The following is a 22,717-nucleotide window of genomic DNA, read 5'->3' on the forward strand; positions in this document are numbered from 1 at the left end:
CCGGAACCCCAATCTCTTGGTTAAGGTGGAAAGATGACACCACCTTAGGCAGATAACCAGGGCGAGTTCTAAGAACCACACAGTCACAGTGAAAAATCAGAAAGGGTAACCGACAGGGTAAGGCACCCAAGTCTGAAACCCTTCTAGCAGAGGCAATAGCCAGCAAAAATAAGACCTTAAGTTTAAGCCATTTAAGGTCCACAGACTCAAGAGGTTCAAATGGAGAATCTTGTAGGGCACCCAGAATAACCAACAAATCCCAAGGAGCCACAGGAGGAACACACAGGGAGGCTGAATCCATAAAACACCCTGAGTGAAAGAATGAACGTCAGGCAGAGTTGCAATTTTTCTCTGAAACCATACCGACAAGGCTGAAATATGAACCATGAGGGGGGCCAGACGAAGGCCTAAGTCCAGGCCCTGTTGCAGAAAAGCCAAAAGTTTGGCAGTAATGAACTTGTACGCATCATAATTCTTAGCCGCTCACCAGGTGAAGTAAGAATTCCAGACCCTATAGTAAATCCGAACCGAAGCCGGTTTACGAGCTTTCAACATAGTTTGAATGACCGCCTCAGAAAATCCCTTGGCCCTCAGAACTGAAGCTTCAAGAGCCACGACATCAAAGCCAGTCGGGCCAGATCCTGGTAGACACAAGGGCTCTGAACGAGGAGGTCTGGCCGTTGCGGAAGTAGAAGAGGACACTCTATCGAGAGACCCTGTAGGTCTGAGAACCAATGCCGTCTGGGCCACGCTGGAGCAATTAGAAGTAGTAATCCTCCTTCTTGCTCGAACTTCCTTATTACCCTGGGCAGGAGTGACACTGGAGGGAACACGTGTGGCAGCCAAAAGTTCCATGGAATTGCCAGGGCGTCCACGAACGCTGCTTGAGAATCCCTTGTCCAAGACCGGAACCTTGTGATTGTGTCGAGACACCATCAGGTCTACATCTGGTAGGCCCCACTTGTCCACTAGGAGTTGAAAGACCTCCGGATGAAGGCTCCACTCTCCGGCGTGTACGTCCTGATGACTGAGAAAGTCTGCTTCCTAGTTGAGGACCCCCGGAATGAACGCTGCCGATATGGCTGGCAGATGGTGTTCTGCCCATAGACGAAACATTGACACTTCCTGCATTGCCATGCGGCTTCGAGTGCCGCCTTGATGATTTATGTACACCACCGTGATGGCATTGTCCGACTGTACTTGAACAGGCCTGTTCTGTACCAGAGGAAGGACCAGTTTTGGAGCATTAAACACTGCCCGCAACTCCAGAATGTTTATCGGGAGGAGAGATTCCTCCCTGGTAAACAGACCCTGAAGAGAGTATTGCTCCAACACCACGCCCCAACCCCGCAGACTGACATCCATCATTAGGAGGACCCAGTTGGAGATCCAGAAAGGACGACCCCTGCTCAATCGTTGGTCCTGGAACCACCAGCTCAGAGACAGATGAACTTCCGGAGTCAAAGAAATCATGTGAGACCTGATCCGGTGAGGCAGGCCATCCCACTTGGAAAGGATTAACCGCTGCAGAGGGCGAGAATGAAATTGAGCGTACTCTACCATGTTGAAAGCCGACACCATGAGGCATAGTGCTTGCATCGCCGACTATCGACACATGAGGGCGATAGAGGAAGCACAGTATCCTGTCCTGAAGTTTCAGGACCTTCTCCGGAGACAAGAATAACTGTTGGTTGTGTGTGTCCAGTAACGCCCCCAGGTGTACCATGCTCTGAGCAGGAACCAGCAAGGATTTCTTCCAGTTAATCTGCCATCCGGTCTGACACTGCAGTGCTACTCCTAGATGGGCCAGGTGTTTGTGTCGGCCACTTGGGTTGCTTAGCTTAGTCACACAGCTACCTCATTACGCCTCTTTTTTTCTTTGCATCATGTGCTGTTTGGGGACAATTGTTTTAATCTGCCATCCTGTCTGACACTGCAGTGCCACTCCTAGATGGGCCAGGTGTTTGTGTCGGCCACTTGGGTCGCTTAGCTTAGTCATCCAGCGACCTCGGTGCAAATTTTAGGACTAAAAATAATATTGTGAGGTGTTCAGAATAGACTGGAAATGAGTGTAAATTATGGTTATTGAGGTTAATAATACTATGGGATCAAAATGACCCCCAAATTCTATGATTTAAGCTGTTTTTGAGGGTTATTTGTAAAAAAACACCCGAATCCAAAACACACCCGAATCCGACAAAAAAATTTCAGGGAGGTTTTGCCAAAACGCGTCCGAATCCAAAACACGGCCGCAGAACCGAATCCAAAACCAAAACACAAAACCCGAAAAATTTCCAGTGCACATCACTAGTAAATAGATCCCTTACTAAATCCACCCCAAGGTGAGTTGCTGACCATGACAGCCAGTCAGAGTCCAGCTACCATTTTATAGAAAGTACTAGTTAAATGATAGCTACATTTTGATTGGTTGCCACGGGAAATACCTCTATTTGTCCTCAGTTAAAGGTCCGATAAATCTCCCCCTAAGTAAAGAGCTGACATTTCTACTTACAGTATTATGGCCATGCACAAGTCACGCTACCGTGAGGATCACCCCCGCATTTTATCGGCTTCATCAAACAACATGAATGAAACATAACCCTTGTTAGCAGATACATAAGACAGGTCAATAATATAGACCCGCTGTCATAAAACAAGATTCATCAAAGGAATCCGGGCTTGTGAGCCGACGCCGGGAGAAAAGTCACTTTGAACATAGATCTATGCAACTTTTTTTTCAATAAAAGATTCACCCAGGAGTAACGTGTTTTGGAACTTCTGATAGAAAGGTCACGCACAGCAATCTTGCAGAATTCTGCAACAGCTGAGAACTCGTTAGCGGGAAGATCTTTTCTTTATGTCCCTTACAGATAATGTTGTAGAGCACAGTGAGTTGTCAATGGAGATGACAGTATCATTTTGCATGAATCAAGTTCCGATGTTCCGGCGGTGGAAGTCAGAAGTTCTGCTATTGCTTTGTTAATTTGCCGGATGGCCCTAGTGCGTTATATTTGCAAAGTCATATTTAGAAAACTGTATAGTTTGTGAATAGAGCTGGGCTGCCATGGATATGTGCATTTTATAGTAAGACGTTACCAAGACAGAATTTGGAATGTTTAGGGCCAATGGGGGTAATTCAGATTTGATCGTAGATGTGCTACATTTAGCACAGCTACGATCAGTTTCTCAGACATGCGGGGGGACGCCCAGCACAGGGCTAGTCCGCCCCGCATGTCTGGCCCCACCCTCCCGCAAGGGTGCAAAAGCATCGCACAGCAGCGATGCTTTTGCATCCACTGAGTAGCTCCCTGCTAGCGCAGCTCCTGCGTACTGGCAGGCCGCTACTCGGCGCGTCCTGCGTCGCAGCGGCTGTGTGTGATGTCATGCCCGCCCCCGCAACGTGCCAAACACACGGAAAGGGGGCGTGGTCTAGTTAAAAAGGGGTGTGGGTTCACGGGGATGACTCGATCGAGAGCCGCGCCTCCATGTTTCGTCACAGTTGGGGCATGGCCAGCGCTCTGTGAGCTTCTGGCCATGCCCCCAGCCCCTCTGCCTCACTGGACTAGACGCTGTGCGCATGCGTCTATTCACCACTGCTCTGCTCTGAACTGAGCAGAGCAGCGAGTGATAGGGAGACTCCCAACTGCCCCCCCCACCACCACCACCACGGGACACTGCGGCCCGCGGGCGGGACAGCGGGACAGACCCGAAAAAACGGGACTGTCCCACTAAAATCAGGACAGTTGGGCGGTATGGTCATACACTATGAAAGTATGTACTGTCTCAATGAGTAGTGCACGTGATCAGCCCGTATTAAAATAATTGCTGAGTCCAGAGTGGCTCATTTGTACCTAAAAATGTGATTAGTATCACACAGGACAGCTCTCCCAATAATGTGCAATTTAGGGATAAAATCATATATATAATATATATATATATATATATATATATATATATATATATATATATACGTGACCTAAAAACAGTTACAGGCTGAGCCACCAGACATTACGCCTGTCTCAGGCCTCTTTGAGCCGGGATGAGAAATGTTTCACCTGAAATTCATCACAGTTCTCCAAAATCTCCCAGGCTCCTGCTAATAACAGGTAACCCCAGTGTCCAGGCGTACGGTACTTTGATATACAGGATAACCAGCGAGGGAGGGGGGTTTACTACGTCAGCACGAGAGGAGAATGCGGTGGCTGCCTGGTATTGTGTCTCTCAGGCTTCTCAGACTGTAAAATATTACAGTTCTACATCTGTATCAAATTCATTGTCAGCTCTTCATTACATCAATATAACATACACAGGGGGAGATTTATCAACACTCGGAGAGAGATAAAGTGGACAGAGGTAAAGGGACTGATTTGTAGTTGTCCAACTACAATGATGGGAATGACTGTGCATACCCAGGATTGGCTGTTACTTTATCTCTCTCCAAGGTTTGATACATGTCCCCCACAGCCATATGTTCTTACTGAAACCACTGATAAGCAGTGTTTTTCTTTGACACAAAGGTGGCGATATACCGTAAGACACATCCCCTACTCACCTAAAGTTACAAGTTGCTACAAGATATACGTATATTGGGGGTCATTCCAACCCGATCGCTCGCTGCAGTTTATCGCAGCGATCGGGTCGGATCTGCGTATGCGCCGACGCCGCAGCGTGTCGGCGCATGCTGGGCGGCCGAAGGCCGTTGTATTGTAGCGATCGCCTCTGCCTGATTGACAGGCAGAGGCGGTCGCTGGATTGGATGGGGCTGGACGGCGGCGTTAAGCCGCCGTTTAGGGGGTTCGGTCCGGCCATTGGGGGCGCGGCGGCTGCATGACGTTACACGCAGCCGCTGCGACCGGGGCAGCGAGTAGGTTCTCCCGGCCAGCCGCAGGAGCTGCGCTGGCCGGGAGTTACTTCTGAAATGCAAAAGCATCGCCGCTGTGCGATGCTTTTGCATTTCTGCGGGGAGGGGGGCCGGACAGACATGCGGGGCGGACTAGCCCTGTGCTGGGTGTCCCCCCGCATGTCTGAGTGCCTGATCGTAGCTGTGCTAAATTTAGCACAGCTACGATCAACTCGGAATGACCCCCATTGCCTGCCATGCTCTGGATACGTGTGCAGATACTTTGTTAGCATTATTGTTTCTGAAATCATTTCACTGATTTTTTTTTACTGTTTCTGGGACTTTCTGACAAGGTTGCCAGAGCGTAAAGAAACGCGATAGCACATACAAGGACACATAAGAATACATCGCAGCATAGGCATCCCGTCATCTACTCCCGGCTAACACCTACTGTCTGACGCTGGTCATATGCCGCCTGCGTCTCAGCCGCTGGCGCTCTTCACAAACACACCAGCCATATTTCGGCAAGCATTGGGGGATTCTCCCAATATGGGCTGATTGCCATCTGGGCACAGGAGGAATATGCCGCTGTACCTTAAGTGGTCAATATTTAGAGACTATGGGGTCTATTTACTAAGCCTTGGACAGAGATAATGTGAACAGAGATAATGTACCAGCCAATCAGCTCCTAACTGTCATTTTTCAAACCCAGCCTGTAACATAGCAGTTAAGTGATGATTAGCTGGTACTACCGGGGTAATTCAGAGTTGATCGTAGCAGCAAATGTGTTAGCAGTTGGGCAAAACCATGTGCACTGCAGGAAGGGCAGATATAACATGTGCAGAGAGAGTTAGATTTGGGTGGGTTATACTGTTTCCGTGCAGGGTAAATACTGGCTGCTTTATTTTTACACTGCAATTTAGATTTCAGTTTGCACACACCCCACCCAAATCTAACTCTCTCTGCACTTGTTACATCTGCCCCCCCTGCAGTGCACATGGGGGTCATTCCGAGTTGATCGCTTGCTAGCAACTTTTTGCAGCACTGCGATCAGGTTAAATCTCAGCAAAACTGCGCTTGCATATGCAGGCGCGTCGTACGGGTACAAAGAGGATCGGTGCTGGGCGATGGATTTAACGCAAGGTGGTTGACAGAAAGAGGGCGTTTATGGGTGTCAACTGTTTTCTGCGAGTGTTTGGAAAAACACAGGTGTTTCCAAACGTTTGCAGGGCGGGTGTCTGACGTCAATTCCGGGAACAAAAAGACTAAAGTGATCGCAGCGGCTGAGTAAGTCCAGAGCTACTCAGAAACTTTTTTGTGCCGTCGGCTGCAACAGTGATCGCACACTTGCACAGCTAAAATACACTCTCCCATAGGCGGCGACTATCTGATCGCAGCGCTGAAAAAAGTAGCTAGCGAGCGATCAACTCGGAATGACCCCCATGGTTTTGCCCATTAGCTAACAAATTTGCAGCTGCGATCAACTCTGAATTAAGCCCTTTATCTCCATCTACTTTATCTCCGGCTTAGTAAATAGACTCCTATTTATATTAAGACGGGACTCTTATTTATATGACATCTTTAGTCTGTATATTTAGGCTTATTGCTGCATCTATTTTCAAGGTTTATTTCATCACGTTTATGTATTTTTATATATTTGATCAAAGTTTATGCAATTAAATACGTTGCTACTTTTCGTTGTTGACGCAGATTCAATGCGCCTGGCTCACAGATTAACGCCAGTGGCATTGCTGGGGGAGTACGGGCCGCACCCGGGTATCATCCTCTGAGAGATGTCAACAAGATGTCCGCTCCTCCTCACCCCCCTCCTGAGTATACCTATACTTAAGGCCGGTGCCATCTTCACAGTCATATCTTCGAGAAGATGGCACCTGGACATTGAAAGCAAAGACTCTGGCACAGTCTCTGGTCTCTAGTGCACTTGCGGCTTCTTCCCAAATGGGAAGACGGCACGAGCCGAGAAGGAGGGACCCGCTTCCCGCAGGCAAGTTAGGAAGAGGGTGCCTCCCCCTGCACCCCATCAAGTCTCCCCTCCTTGCATTAGAATGACCCCCCCCACCCAGGCAATTTTTGTAGGCCACGCCTCCGTTCATTACTGGGGCCCGGCATGGCTCTCTAAGTCCCTAGTCTCCGGGGGAGGCCTCCAAATTGATGAAAACAACCCTTCCCATGAGGCCATGCCACTTTTTCAGCCACGGGAGGCTTGACGACACCTTAGTGATGTGCCTGGTTAACACAATGGGGGTCATTCCGAGTTGTTCGCTCGTTGACGATTTTCGCTATGCTGTGATTAGTTGCAAATTGCGCATGCGCAAGGCACGCAGAGCGCATGCGCTTAGTTATTTAACACAAAACTTAGCTGTTTTGCTGTGGCTTCTGCGGCGCTTTTCAGTCGCACTGGTGATCGGTAAATGATTGACAGGAAAGGGGCGTTTCTGGGCGGCAACTTAGCGTTTTCCCGGCGTTTGCAAAAAAACGCAGGCGTGTCAGGGAAAAATGCGGGAGTGTCTGGAGAAACGGGGGAGTGGCTGGCCAAACGCAGGGCGTGTTTGTGACGTCAAACCAGGAACTAAACGGACTGAGCTGATCGCAATCTGTGAGTAGGTCCGGAGCTACTCAGAAACTGCAATGAACTATTTAGTAGCAGTTCTGCTAATCTTTCGTTCGCTATTCTGCTAAGCTAAGATACACTCCCAGAGGGCGGCGGCCTAGCGTGTGCAATGCTGCTAAAAGCAGCTAGCGAGCGAACAACTCGGAATGAGGGCCAATGCCGTTACTGCTTAGAGGAATTTAAGAGGAAAACACTGAGGAAGCCAAAGGACATTATAGTTTAAAAAGTGTGATCTGACCACAACTGACCTCTAAAGGGTTATATTAGGAATGTGCTGTTCAATGCAACCCTACAATTTTTTTTTTTTTTAACAAATGGAGATTTTTGCATTGCCATGTAATGAATACGCGATTTAAAGTGAACAATAGCTGTGTGGGGTAGACATATGAAAGTAAAATGTTTTAGGGCTGTGTAGTGGCAAACGCTAGATTTGCATGGGGGGTTTCCAGAACTGGGTGGGGGCTGAGGTGATGAGGTGACCCAGTATCTGCCGGGTACGTAAAACTATAAAAAAATATATATATACATACACACACACACATATACATAGCTACACATATATATACCGTATATACACACATATATATATATCTATATATATATATATTTATATACATACATATACACATAGCATATTTAACATGTATATATATATATATATATATATATATACAGTACACGTATATATACACATGTATACATATCATGTGTGTGTGTGTGTGTGTGTGTGTGCGCTTATATGTATGTATATACATGTGTATATATGTATGCACATGGATATATCTGTGCTATAATTAAAATAAAGTAAACTTTTATTAAGCACTTACAAGTGCCACCAGGAAGACAGCAGGCTGCAGAGGACACTAGGCAGCCAGTAATCATTTTTTTTTTGTGTGGAGGGGGGGTTTCTGGGTGCTCGGAAACCCCCACTGCATGCGCCACTGCTGTGGCAGCGAATAATCTGACTTTCACATGGTGAGACACACAGTACTACACTAGTAAAACCGCCACGTTCCATTGTATTATTTATGACGCTTTTCCCTGTTATAATATTGCATAATTCATGCATGCCCTGAAGATTTTATCCATTGAAAGATAATCCAAGAAATCTTAACCCCTCTGCAATAAAATATGGAGCATGTATATTTTAAATAAGAAAAGTACATATATACATATATTACAGCTGACATCCTGCACTGTGTATAATCTGTATTCCCAGTTAAATCCCATTACTGTTTCTCGGGAGCTGAACTATTTCTCCTTACAGCCTCTCTTAAGAAATTGTATAGAACAGCGAAGGAAAAAATGACGTTACTCTATTACTGCGAACAATGATATATAGTTCTCACTGCAATGATTTTTAATAAAAGATAGAACATAGCACAATGAAAAGTTAATTCTTTAAGTCTTTCCGCCGCTGTTATCTTTAACGTCTTCCTCAGAAGCCATTGATGAAATGCGATTTCCAATTAGTGGAGGTCACCTTTGTCGCTTGCTGACCGTATAGAAAGATAGATGGAATTGTACCGTTAAGCAGCAGTGTGACCATTCTCTGCAATAGGCACATTATATCACCAGAGGTGGCATTTTTATACTATAACGTTAATGCATTGCTACTATTGTTGCTAAGAGAAAAGGAGACAGCGTTGCCGGTCCTACGAAATTGTTTTATACATTGATCGTGTTTCTGGAAAATGGCAGAAATAGAGATATTTATAATCAGCAGCAGCGAAAATAATTCTGCATTGTTCTGTCTTAAATTTCCGATTCATACCTGATCACTGCTGTGCGTTTTCACACAGCAGGCAATCAGGTCCTAAGTGCGCGTGCGTATGCACCGAAATGCGCATGCGCGTCAGACAACAACAAAGGGCATATCTGGTCAGTGATGGGATGGTGCGAAAAATCCGATCGCAAAGGTGATTGACAGGAAGACGCCATTTGTGGGTGGTAACTTACTGTTTACTGGGAGTGTCCGAAAAAATGCAGGCGTACCCAAGTGTTTTCAGGGAGGGTGTGTGACGTCATCTCCGGCCCCGCTCAGCCTGTTCTCATCACACTGTAGGAGTAAGTCCTGGGCTGCGCAGAGACTGCACACAGTGGATTTTTGCAGCTCGGCGTAAACATGCGATCGCACACTTGCACAGCGAATTTACACTCTCCCTGGGGGCGGCGACTATCTGAACGCAGGACAACAAAGGTAGCAGCCCAGCGATCAGGCCTGAATCACTTCCCTAATTCGTGTTTGTACGCAAATGCAATTGCGATTGTCTAGGCTAAGGAGCTGCAAAAAGTTGCTACCGAGCGATCAACTCGGAATGACCCCCACAGTGCTAAGCTAATTCTAAATTGGCCACTGCAAACCGAAAAGCATATATGGGGTCATTCCGAGTTGATCGCTTGCTAGCAACTTTTTGCAGCGCTGCGATCAGGTTAAATGTCGGCAAAACTGCGCATACGTATGCACCGTAATGCACAGGCGCGTCATACGGGTACAAAGAGGTTTGGTGCTGGGCGATGGATTTAACGAAGAATCCATTCGCACAGCCGATCGCAAGGTGATTGACAGAAAGAAGGCGTTTGTGAGTGTCAACTGACCGTTTTCTGGGAGTGTTTGGAAAAACGCAGGCGTGTCCAAGTGTTTGCAGGGCGGGTGTCTGACGTCAATTCCGGGACCAAAAAGACTGAAGTGATCGCGGCGGCTGAGTAAGTCCAGAGCTACTCAGAAACTGCAAAAAACTTTATTGTGTCGTCGGCGGCAAAAGCGTTCGCACACTTGCAAAGCTACAATACACTCCCCCATAGGCGGTGACTATCTGATTGCAGCGCTGCAAAAAGTTGCTAGAGAGCGATCAACTTGGAATGACCCCCATAGTACTGTAACAACTACTTGTGAAACTGTGTGAGACTGGTCGTTGTAATTTCATGCCGCGCTGGTATATGTTTTAAATTTTGAACTTAAATGTATTTATTTATTTTTTTAACGTTTTTTTACATACAGCTTGCCAGCGCTTTCTACTTTGTTGTTTCTTTTTGGTTTAATCACTCACATTGGAGGCTGTACTCAAAAAATCTGCACCTACCGGCCCTCATTCCGAGTTGTTCGCTCGCAAGCTGCTTTTAGCAGCATTGCACACACTAAGCCGCCGCCTACTGGGAGTGAATCTTAGCTTAGCAAAATTGCGAACGAAAGATTCTCAAAATTGCGAATAGAAATTTCTTAGCAGTTTCTGAGTAGCTCGGGACTTACTCTGCCACTGCGATCAGTTCAGTCAGTTTTGTTCCTGGTTTGACGTCACAAACACACCCAGCGTTCGCCCAGACACTCCCCCATTTCTCCAGCCACTCCCGCGTTTTTCCAAGAAACGGCAGCGTTTTTTCACACACTCCCATAAAACGGCCAGTTTCCGCCCAGAAACACCCACTTCCTGTCAATCACACTACGATCACCAGAACGAAGAAAAAACCTCGTAATGCCGTGAGTAAAATTCCTAACTGCATAGCAAATTTACTTGGTGCAGCCGCAGTGCGAACATTGCGCATGCGCAGTTTGCGGAAAATTGCTGCGATGCGATGAAAAAGATCGAGCGAACAACTCGGAATGAGGGCCACCATATGGCCAGTTCCAGCGCTAGTCGCTCAGCAAGGTCTGCAAAGCAGGGAGGCGCATGGCACTAAAGGCGCTCTCCCTGCTCTGCTACTGTACCTTGCTGATGCGCAGTGTTGGTGCCGGCTTCCGCAGCCTGCGCCTGTCACACTGTGTAACAAAGCAGAAACGGTGCCGGCAGTATGAACACAAGATCTCCTCCTGTGTCAGAGCCCTCCCCCTTCCCTGTCCGTCTTGTTCCTCCCCGCTGTACATGTCATGCTGGTAGGCAGGAGCATCGTCCCCACCTCCTCTCTTCCCTCCCCTCTCACAGCAGTCTTCAGCAGCACCGCCCCGCCCCTGAGTCCCCTCTCATCAATGGTGGATTCAGGACCAGGTAGGCAGGAAGGGCATATTATACCCCTTTTCCACTAGCTGTTTTTACCCGTGTTTTTGCACGGGGGCGCGCATCGACACGGATTTTTAGTAGGTGGAAACGGGTCAACACGGGTTGAGTGACCCGGGAATCCAACCCGGCTATTTACCTGGGTAGAACACGGTAATGACACGGATAGCGGTGCAGTGGAAACGGTCATTACACGTGTTTTCAGACCCGAGTAACGCTCTGAGACGCTGATTGGCTGCTTCTGGGGCACTGGAAGATGATGTCATCCCTGGGAGACACGCTGGGCACATGCAGGCACCGCAGCAGCAAACAACACTACGCTGGGCACATGCAGGCATTGAGGCAGCTTGCAAACAAAACACTCTGAAGTCGCGCTGGGTACATACAGATATTTTTATTGCAGCAGCTTCCAAACAAACAGACAATGGCCCTCATTCCGAGTTGATCGCTCGGTAATTTTCATCGCATCGCAGTGAAATTCCGCTTAGTACGCATGCGCAATATTCGCACTGCGACTGCGCCAAGTAATTTAACAATGAAGATAGTATTTTTACTCACGGCTTTTTCTTCGCTCCGGCGATCGTAGTGTGATTGACAGGAAATGGGTGTTACTGGGCGGAAACACAGCGTTTTATGGGCGTGTGGATCAAAACGCTACCGTTTCCGGAAAAAACGCAGGAGTGGCCGGAGAAACGGGGGAGTGTCTGGGCGAACGCTGGGAGTGTTTGTGACGTCAAACCAGGAACGACAAGCACTGAACTGATCGCAGATGCCGAGTAAGTCTGAAGCTACTCTGAAACTGCTAAGTAGTTTGTAATCGCAATATTGCGAATACATCGTTCGCAATTTTAAGAAGCTAAGATTCACTCCCAGTAGGCGGCGGCTTAGCGTGAGCAACTCTGCTAAAATCGCCTTGCGAGCGATCAACTCGGAATGAGGGCCAATATACAGCAACATAAGCTCCAGCACAGCAACATGGCTAGCCATACCTGGTCAGACACAGAGATCAAATAGCTGCTTAATATTCGGGGAGAGGAAGAAATAAGAAGGCAGGTGACTGGAACAGTTAAGGATGCTATCGTCTACAAGAACATATCCCTTATGCTGGCAGAAAGGGGCATCCAAAAAACCCAGCAACAAGTCGTTAACAAATTGAAGGCACTACGCATCAAGCTGTCTGTAGCAGAAAGCAGCAGTAAACTGCAAACAGTCTGCGACTCCATGCTAGACACAGCTACTGCACCGGCGTCCATTGCTGCAATGCTGTGAGCAGGCCCCACCCCTCTCTTTTGGTCCTTTCGGTGACATCATCTTGATGAGACAGTAAAAAGTCCATTTGTAATGACAGCAATAGGCTTTTACAGAGCTTACCCGGGTTAGGTGGAAACAGATCAGACACGGAATAACCCGTGTCGAAGTGTAGTGGAAACGGGGGAGCCGACACGGGTTGTAGCCGTGTTAAACATCCCGGATCGGACACGGTACTTAGGTGGAAAAGGGGTATAAGTGTGTGTGTAAAGTGACATTTTACTGTGTACGGGGGTGGGTGTGCTGGGGTGGGGGGGATATACTGGTATGTTACTGTGTGCTGGGGTGGGGGGGATATACTGGTATGTTACTGTGTGCTGGGGTGGGGGGGATATACTGGTATGTTACTGTGTGCTGGGGTGGGGGGTGGATAAAGTGGTATGTTACTGTGTGCTGGGGTGGGGATATACTGGTATGTTACTGTGTGCTGGGGTGGGGGTGGATATACTGGTATGTTACTGTGTGCTGGGGTGGGGGGGGATAAACTGGTATGTTACTGTGTGCTGGGGTGGGGGGGGGATATACTGGTATGTTACTGTGTGCTGGGGTGGGATATACTGGTATGTTACTGTGTGCTGGGGTGGGGAGGGATATACTGGTATGCTACTGTGTGCTGGGGTGGGGGGGGATAAACTGGTATGTTACTGTGTGCTGGGGTGGGGTGGGGGATATACTGGTATGTTACTGTGTGCTGGGGTGGGGGGGGATAAACTGGTATGTTACTGTGTGCTGGGGTGGGGGTGGGATAAACTGGTATGTTACTGTGTGCTGGGGTGGGGGGGATATACTGGTATGTTACTGTATGCTGGGGTGGGGGGATATACTGGTATGTTAGGAGACAGCGTTGCCGGTCCTACGAAATTGTTTTATACATTGATCGTGTTTCTGGAAAATGGCAGAAATAGAGATATTTATAATCAGCAGCAGCGAAAATAATTCTGCATTGTTCTGTCTTAAATTTCCGATTCATACCTGATCACTGCTGTGCGTTTTCACACAGCAGGCAATCAGGTCCTAAGTGCGCGTGCGTATGCACCGAAATGCGCATGCGCGTCAGACAACAACAAAGGGCATATCTGGTCAGTGATGGGATGGTGCGAAAAATCCGATCGCAAAGATGATTGACAGGAAGATGCCATTTGTGGGTGGTAACTTACTGTTTACTGGGAGTGTCCGAAAAAATGCAGGCGTACCCAAGTGTTTTCAGGGAGGGTGTGTGACGTTATCTCCGGCCCCGCTCAGCCTGTTCTCATCACACTGTAGGAGTAAGTCCTGGGCTGCGCAGAGACTGCACACAGTGGATTTTTGCAGCTCGGCGTAAACATGCGATCGCACACTTGCACAGCGAATTTACACTCTCCCTGGGGGCGGCGACTATCTGAACGCAGGACAACAAAGGTAGCAGCCCAGCGATCAGGCCTGAATCACTTCCCTAATTCGTGTTTGTACGCAAATGCAATTGCGATTGTCTAGGCTAAGGAGCTGCAAAAAGTTGCTACCGAGCAATCAACTCGGAATGACCCCCACAGTGCTAAGCTAATTCTAAATTGGCCACTGCAAACCGAAAAGCATATATGGGGTCATTCCGAGTTGATCGCTTGCTAGCAACTTTTTGCAGCGCTGCGATCAGGTTAAATGTCGGCAAAACTGCGCATACTTATGCACCGTAATGCACAGGCGCGTCATACGGGTACAAAGAGGTTTGGTGCTGGGAGATGGATTTAACGAAGAATCCATTCGCACAGCCGATCGCAAGGTGATTGACAGAAAGAAGGCGTTTGTGAGTGTCAACTGACCGTTTTCTGGGAGTGTTTGGAAAAACGCAGGCGTGTCCAAGTGTTTGCAGGGCGGGTGTCTGACGTCAATTCCGGGACCAAAAAGACTGAAGTGATCGCGGCGGCTGAGTAAGTCCAGAGCTACTCAGAAACTGCAAAAAACTTTATTGTGTCGTCGGCGGCAAAAGCGTTCGCACACTTGCAAAGCTACAATACACTCCCCCATAGGCGGTGACTATCTGATTGCAGCGCTGCAAAAAGTTGCTAGAGAGCGATCAACTTGGAATGACCCCCATAGTACTGTAACAACTACTTGTGAAACTGTGTGAGACTGGTCGTTGTAATTTCATGCCGCGCTGGTATATGTTTTAAATTTTGAACTTAAATGTATTTATTTATTTTTTTAACGTTTTTTTACATACAGCTTGCCAGCGCTTTCTACTTTGTTGTTTCTTTTTGGTTTAATCACTCACATTGGAGGCTGTACTCAAAAAATCTGCACCTACCGGCCCTCATTCCGAGTTGTTCGCTCGCAAGCTGCTTTTAGCAGCATTGCACACACTAAGCCGCCGCCTACTGGGAGTGAATCTTAGCTTAGCAAAATTGCGAACGAAAGATTCTCAAAATTGCGAATAGAAATTTCTTAGCAGTTTCTGAGTAGCTCAGGACTTACTCTGCCACTGCGATCAGTTCAGTCAGTTTTGTTCCTGGTTTGACGTCACAAACACACCCAGCGTTCGCCCAGACACTCCCCCATTTCTCCAGCCACTCCCGCGTTTTTCCAAGAAACGGCAGCGTTTTTTCACACACTCCCATAAAACGGCCAGTTTCCGCCCAGAAACACCCACTTCCTGTCAATCACACTACGATCACCAGAACGAAGAAAAAACCTCGTAATGCCGTGAGTAAAATTCCTAACTGCATAGCAAATTTACTTGGTGCAGCCGCAGTGCGAACATTGCGCATGCGCAGTTTGCGGAAAATCGCTGCGATGCGATGAAAAAGATCGAGCGAACAACTCGGAATGAGGGCCACCATATGGCCAGTTCCGGCGCTAGCCGCTCAGCAAGGTCTGCAAAGCAGGGAGGCGCATGGCACTAAAGGCGCTCTCCCTGCTCTGCTACTGTACCTTGCTGATGCGCAGTGTTGGTGCCGGCTTCCGCAGCCTGCGCCTGTCACACTGTGTAACAAAGCAGAAACGGTGCCGGCAGTATGAACACAAGATCTCCTCCTGCGTCAGAGCCCTCCACCTTCCCTGTCCGTCTTGTTCCTCCCCGCTGTACATGTCATGCTGGTAGGCAGGAGCATCGTCCCCACCTCCTCTCTTCCCTCCCCTCTCACAGCAGTCTTCAGCAGCACCGCCCCGCCCCTGAGTCCCCTCTCATCAATGGTGGATTCAGGACCAGGTAGGCAGGAAGGGCATATTATACCCCTTTTCCACTAGCTGTTTTTACCCGTGTTTTTGCACGGGGGCGCGCATCGACACGGATTTTTAGTAGGTGGAAACGGGTCAACACGGGTTGAGTGACCCGGGAATCCAACCCGGCTATTTACCTGGGTAGAACACGGTAATGACACGGATAGCGGTGCAGTGGAAACGGTCATTACACGTGTTTTCAGACCCGAGTAACGCTCTGAGACGCTGATTGGCTGCTTCTGGGGCACTGGAAGATGATGTCATCCCTGGGAGACATGCTGGGCACATGCAGGCACCGCAGCAGCAAACAACACTACGCTGGGCACATGCAGGCATTGAGGCAGCTTGCAAACAAAACACTCTGAAGTCGCGCTGGGTACATACAGATATTTTTATTGCAGCAGCTTCCAAACAAACAGACAATGGCCCTCATTCCGAGTTGATCGCTCGGTAATTTTCATCGCATTGCAGTGAAATTCCGCTTAGTACGCATGCGCAATATTCGCACTGCGACTGCGCCAAGTAATTTAACAATGAAGATAGTATTTTTACTCACGGCTTTTTCTTCGCTCCGGCGATCGTAGTGTGATTGACAGGAAATGGGTGTTACTGGGCGGAAACACGGCGTTTTATGGGCGTGTGGATCAAAACGCTACCGTTTCCGGAAAAAACGCAGGAGTGGCCGGAGAAACGGGGGAGTGTCTGGGCGAACGCTGGGAGTGTTTGTGACGTCAAACCAGGAACGACAAGCACTGAACTGATCGCAGATGCCGAGTAAGTCTGAAGCTACTCTGAAACTGCTAAGTAGTTTGTAATCGCAATATTGCGAATACATCGTTCGCAATTTTAAGAAGCTAAGATTCACTCCCAGTAGGCGGCGGCTTAGCGTGAGCAACTCTGCTAAAATCGCCTTGCGAGCGATCAACTCGGAATGAGGGCCAATATACAGCAACATAAGCTCCAGCACAGCAACATGGCTAGCCATACCTGGTCAGACACAGAGATCAAATAGCTGCTTAATATTCGGGGAGAGGAAGAAATAAGAAGGCAGGTGACTGGAACAGTTAAGGATGCTATCGTCTACAAGAACATATCCCTTATGCTGGCAGAAAGGGGCATCCAAAAAACCCAGCAACAAGTCGTTAACAAATTGAAGGCACTACGCATCAAGCTGTCTGTAGCAGAAAGCAGCAGTAAACTGCAAACAGTCTGCGACTCCATGCTAGACACAGCTACTGCACCGGCGTCCATTGCTGCAATGCTGTGAGCAGGCCCCACCCCTCTCTTTTGGTCCTTTCGGTGACATCATCTTGATGAGACAGTAAAAAGTCCATTTGTAATGACAGCAATAGGCTTTTACAGAGCTTACCCGGGTTAGGTGGAAACAGATCAGACACGGAATAACCCGTGTCGAAGTGTAGTGGAAACGGGGGAGCCGACACGGGTTGTAGCCGTGTTAAACATCCCGGATCGGACACGGTACTTAGGTGGAAAAGGGGTATAAGTGTGTGTGTAAAGTGACATTTTACTGTGTACGGGGGTGGGTGTGCTGGGGTGGGGGGGATATACTGGTATGTTACTGTGTGCTGGGGTGGGGGGGATATACTGGTATGTTACTGTGTGCTGGGGTGGGGGGGATATACTGGTATGTTACTGTGTGCTGGGGTGGGGGGTGGATAAAGTGGTATGTTACTGTGTGCTGGGGTGGGGATATACTGGTATGTTACTGTGTGCTGGGGTGGGGGTGGATATACTGGTATGTTACTGTGTGCTGGGGTGGGGGGGGATAAACTGGTATGTTACTGTGTGCTGGGGTGGGGAGGGGGATATACTGGTATGTTACTGTGTGCTGGGGTGGGATATACTGGTATGTTACTGTGTGCTGGGGTGGGGAGGGATATACTGGTATGCTACTGTGTGCTGGGGTGGGGGGGGATAAACTGGTATGTTACTGTGTGCTGGGGTGGGGGATATACTGGTATGTTACTGTGTGCTGGGGTGGGGGGGGGATAAACTGGTATGTTACTGTGTGCTGGGGTGGGGGTGGGATAAACTGGTATGTTACTGTGTGCTGGGGTGGGGGGGATATACTGGTATGTTACTGTGTGCTGGGGTGGGGGGATATACTGGTATGTTACTGTGTGCTGGGGTGGGGGGATATACTGGTATGTTACTGTGTACTGGGGTGGGGGGATATACTGGTATGTTACTGTGTGCTGGGGTGGGGGGGATATACTGGTATGTTACTGTGTGCTGGGGTGGGGGGATATACTGGTATGTTACTATGTGCTGGGGTGGGGGGGATATACTGGTATGTTACTGTGTGCTGGGGTGGGGGGGATAAACTGGTATGTTACTGTGTGCTGGGGTGGGGGGGATATACTGGTATGTTACTGTGTGCTGGGGTGGGGATATACTGGTATGTTACTGTGTACTGGGGTGGGGGGGATATACTGGTATGTTACTGTGTGCTGGGGTGGGGGGGGATATACTGGTATGTTACTGTGTGCTGGGGTGGGGGGGATATACTGGTATGTTACTGTGTGCTGGGGTGGGGGGGATATACTGGTATGTTACTGTGTGCTGGGGTGGTGGGGATATACTGGTGTGTTACTGTGTGCTGGGGTGGGGGGGATATACTGGTATGTTACTGTGTGCTGGGTTGGGGGGGATATACTGGTATGTTACTGTGTGCTGGGGTGGGGGGGATATACTGGTATGTTACTGTGTGCTGGGGTGGGGGGGATATACTGGTATGTTACTGTGTGCTGGGGTGGGGGGGATATACTGGTATGTTACTGTGTGCTGGGGTGGTGGGGATATACTGGTATGTTACTGTGTGCTGGGGTGGGGGGGATATACTGGTATGTTACTGTGTGCTGGGGTGGGGGGATATACTGGTATGTTACTGTGTGCTGGGGTGGGGGGGGGGGATATACTGGTATGTTACTGTGTGCTGGGGTGGGGGGGATATACTGGTATATTACTGTGTGCTGGGGTGGGGGGTGGATAAAGTGGCATATAATGTGTGCTGGGTAGTGGTGGTAGTGTAATGTGTGCGGGGAGTGGGCTGCAGGGTAGCTGTAGTGTAGCGAGTGGGGAGGGGGGATTAATTGCTTAATTAGTCATTGTGGGGAGGTAGATGAAAGAAAATCCCTATAAACCATGTCTCACACAGGCTTATCAGGGCTAATTGAATACCCCCCCAGAGACACAAATACCCAGCGATCAATGACCGTGGGTAATAGGATACCTTCATATGTTGTGTAAAGGTCACTAGGGATGACAGGTTTTACTCATGGACTACAGGGCTGCATCCCCCAGTAAAATCTGCCACCCGCAGGGACTGCCTAGCAGTGGCAGTGACTTCCTGTACCATAGGAAGTGTTCTCTCTTCATGGGACTGTAAGTCCAGATTTGTTATGCGCCTATTTTTTTTTCATGTTAAATGAAGTTTTTCCACTGTCTTCCACCCGCTTCCTCTCCACAGCCATCACCTCTCTCTCCTGTCACCCACTCACTCTCATCCTCTCCCCGTCACCTCTCTCTCCTGTTACTCTCTCCCTGTCACCCCCCTCCACATCACCTCTCTCTCCTGTCATCCAACCCTCTCCCCATCACCTCCCTCTCCTGTCATCCAACCCTCTCCCCATCACCTCTCTCTCCTGTCACCCTCTCCCTCGGCTCTCACCCACCCCTCTCCGCATCACCTCTCTCTCCTGTCACCCTCTCCCTGTCACCCACACCTCTCCGCATCACCTCTCTCCTGTCACCCTTTCCCTGTCACCCACCCCTCTCCGCATCACCTCTCTCCTGTCTCCCTCTCCCTGTCACCCACCCCTCTCCGCATCACCTCTCTCTCCTGTCGAACTATCCCTTTCACCCACTGATTCTCACCCTTTCCCCATAACCTGTCTCTCCTGTCACCCACTGACGCTCACCCTCTCCCCGTCATTCTCTTTTCTCTAACGTCCTAGAGGATGCTGGGGATTCCGTAAGGACCATGGGGATAGAGGGGCTCTGCAGGAGACATGGGCACTTTAAGAAATAATTTAGTTCCTGGTGTGCACTGGCTCCTCCCTCTATGCCCCTCCTCCAGACCTTAGTTTGATACTGTGCCCAGAGGAGCTGGGTGCTTTTCAGTGAGCTCTCCTGAGTTTACTGATAGAAAGTATTTTGTTAGGTTTTTTATTTTCAGGGAGCTCTGCTGGCACCAGACTCCCTGCATCGAGGGACTGAGGGGAGAGAAGCAGCCCTACTCTCTGAAGCTAGGTCCTGCTTCTTAGGCTACTGGACACCATTAGCTCCAGAGGGATTGGTACGCAGGATCTCACCCTCGCCGTCCGTCCCAGAGCCGCGCCGCCGCCCCCCTCGCAGAGCCGGAAGACAGAAGCCGGGTGAGTATGAGAAGAAAAGAAGACATCACAGGCGGCAGAAGACTTAATGATCTTCACTAGAGGTAACGCACAGCACTGCAGCTGTGCGCCATTGCTCCACACACCTCACATACTCCGGTCACTGTAAGGGTGCAGGGCGCAGGGGGGGGCGCCCTGGGCAGCATTTGGGACCTCTTATTGGCAAAAAGAACACATATATACAGCTGGGCACTGTATATATGTATGAGCCCCCGCCAAAATTACTGTTTAAGCGGGACAGAAGCCCGCCGCCGAGGGGGCGGGGCTTCTTCCTCAGCACTCACCAGCGCCATTTTTTTCTCCACAGCACCGCTGAGAGGAAGCTCCCCGGGCTCTCCCCTGCTGATACACAGTAGAAGAGGGTTGAAAAGAGAGGGGGGCACATAATTAGGCGCAAAAACTATAACATACAGCAGCTACCTGGTTAACATTAAGTTACTGTGTTATTCCTGGGACATATAGCGCTGGGGTGTGTGCTGGCATACTCTCTCTCTGTCTCTCCAAAGGGCCTGGTGGGGGAACTGTCTTCAGAAAGGACATTCCCTGTGTGTGTGGTGTGTCGGTACGCTTGTGTCGACATGTCTGATGAGGAAGGCTATGTGGGAGAGGAGCGGGAGCAAATGAATGTGGTGTCTCCGCCGACGGCGCCGACACCTGATTGGATGGATATGTGGAAGGTTTTAAATGATAATGTTAATTCCTTGCATAAAAGATTTGACAAGGCTGATGCATTGGGGCAGTCAGGGTCTCAACCGATGCCTGACCCTATGTCGCAGGGACCGTCAGGGTCTCATAAGCGCTCACTATCCCAAATTGTTGACACAGATACCGACATGGATTCTGACTCCAGTGTCGATTACGATGATGCAAAGTTACAGCCAAAATTGGCTAAATCCCTTCGATCTATGATTATAGCAATAAAGGATGTTTTGCACATCACAGAGGAAACCCCTGTCCCTGACACGAGGGTGTATATGTATAAGGGAAAGAAGCCTGAGGTAACTTTTCCCCCCTCACACGAACTGAATGAGTTATGTGAAAAAGCTTGGGAATCTCTAGATAAAAAACTGCAGATTTCCAAATGGATTCTTATGGCGTATCCTTTCCCGCCAACGGATAGGTTACGATGGGAATCCTCCCCTAGGGTGGACAAAGCTTTAACACGCTTATCCAAAAAGGTAGCCCTGCTGTCCCAGGATACGGCTACCCTCAAAGATGTTGCTGATCGCAAACAGGAGGTTACCCTGAAGTCCATTTATACACATTCGGGTACCTTACTAAGACCGGCAATTGCGTCGGCCTGGGTGTGTAGTGCTGTAGCGGCATGGACGGATACCTTATCTGAGGAATTGGAGACCCTATAAGGATACTGTATTATTGACCCTGGGGCATATAAAAGACGCTGTCCTATATATGAGAGATGCTCAAAGAGACATTAGTCTACTGGGTTCTAGAATAAATGCTATGTCGATTTCTGCCAGAAGGGTCCTGTGGACTCGGCAATGGACAGGTGATGCCGACTCAAAAAGGCATATGGAGGTTTTACCTTACAGGGGTGAGGAATTGTTCGGGGAAGGTCTCTCGGACCTGGTCTCCACAGCTACAGCTGGAAAGTAAAATTTTTTGCCTTATGTTCCCTCACAGCCTAAGAGAGCACCGCATTATCAAATGCAGTCCTTTCGTTCACAAAGAAACAAGAAAGTCCGAGTTGCGTCCTTTCTTGCCAGAGGTAGGGGCAGAGGAAAGAAGCTGCACAACGCATCTAATTCCCAGGAACAGAAGTCCTCACCGGCCTCTACAAAATCCACCGCATGACGCTGGGGCTTCACTGGCGGAGCCGGGCCCTGTGGGGGCACGTCTTCGGAATTTCAGCCACATGTGGGTTAACTCCAAGGTGGATCCTTGGGCAATAGAAATTGTGTCTCAGTGTTACAAGCTGGAATTCGAAGAGGTGCCTCCTCGCCGGTATTTCAAATCGGCCCTACCATCTTCCCCCCAAGAGAGGGAAATAGTGTTAAACGCAATACAAAAATTGTATATTCAGCAGGTGGTGGTCAAGGTTCCCCTCCTTCAACAGGGAAGGGGTTATTATTCGACCATGTTTGTAGTCCCGAAACCGGACGGTTCGGTCACACCCATATTGAATTTAAAATCTCTGAACCTATACTTGAAAAGGTTCAAGTTCAAGATGGAATCGCTAAGAGCGGTCATCGCAAGCCTGGAAGGGGGGGATTTTATGGTGTCACTGGACATAAAGGATGCGTACCTTCATGTCCCCATTTATCCACCGCATCAGGCGTACCTAAGATGTGCGGTACAGGATTGTCATTACCAATTT

Source organism: Pseudophryne corroboree, chromosome 5, assembly GCF_028390025.1.
Source record: "Pseudophryne corroboree isolate aPseCor3 chromosome 5, aPseCor3.hap2, whole genome shotgun sequence".
NCBI lineage: Eukaryota > Metazoa > Chordata > Amphibia > Anura > Myobatrachidae > Pseudophryne > Pseudophryne corroboree.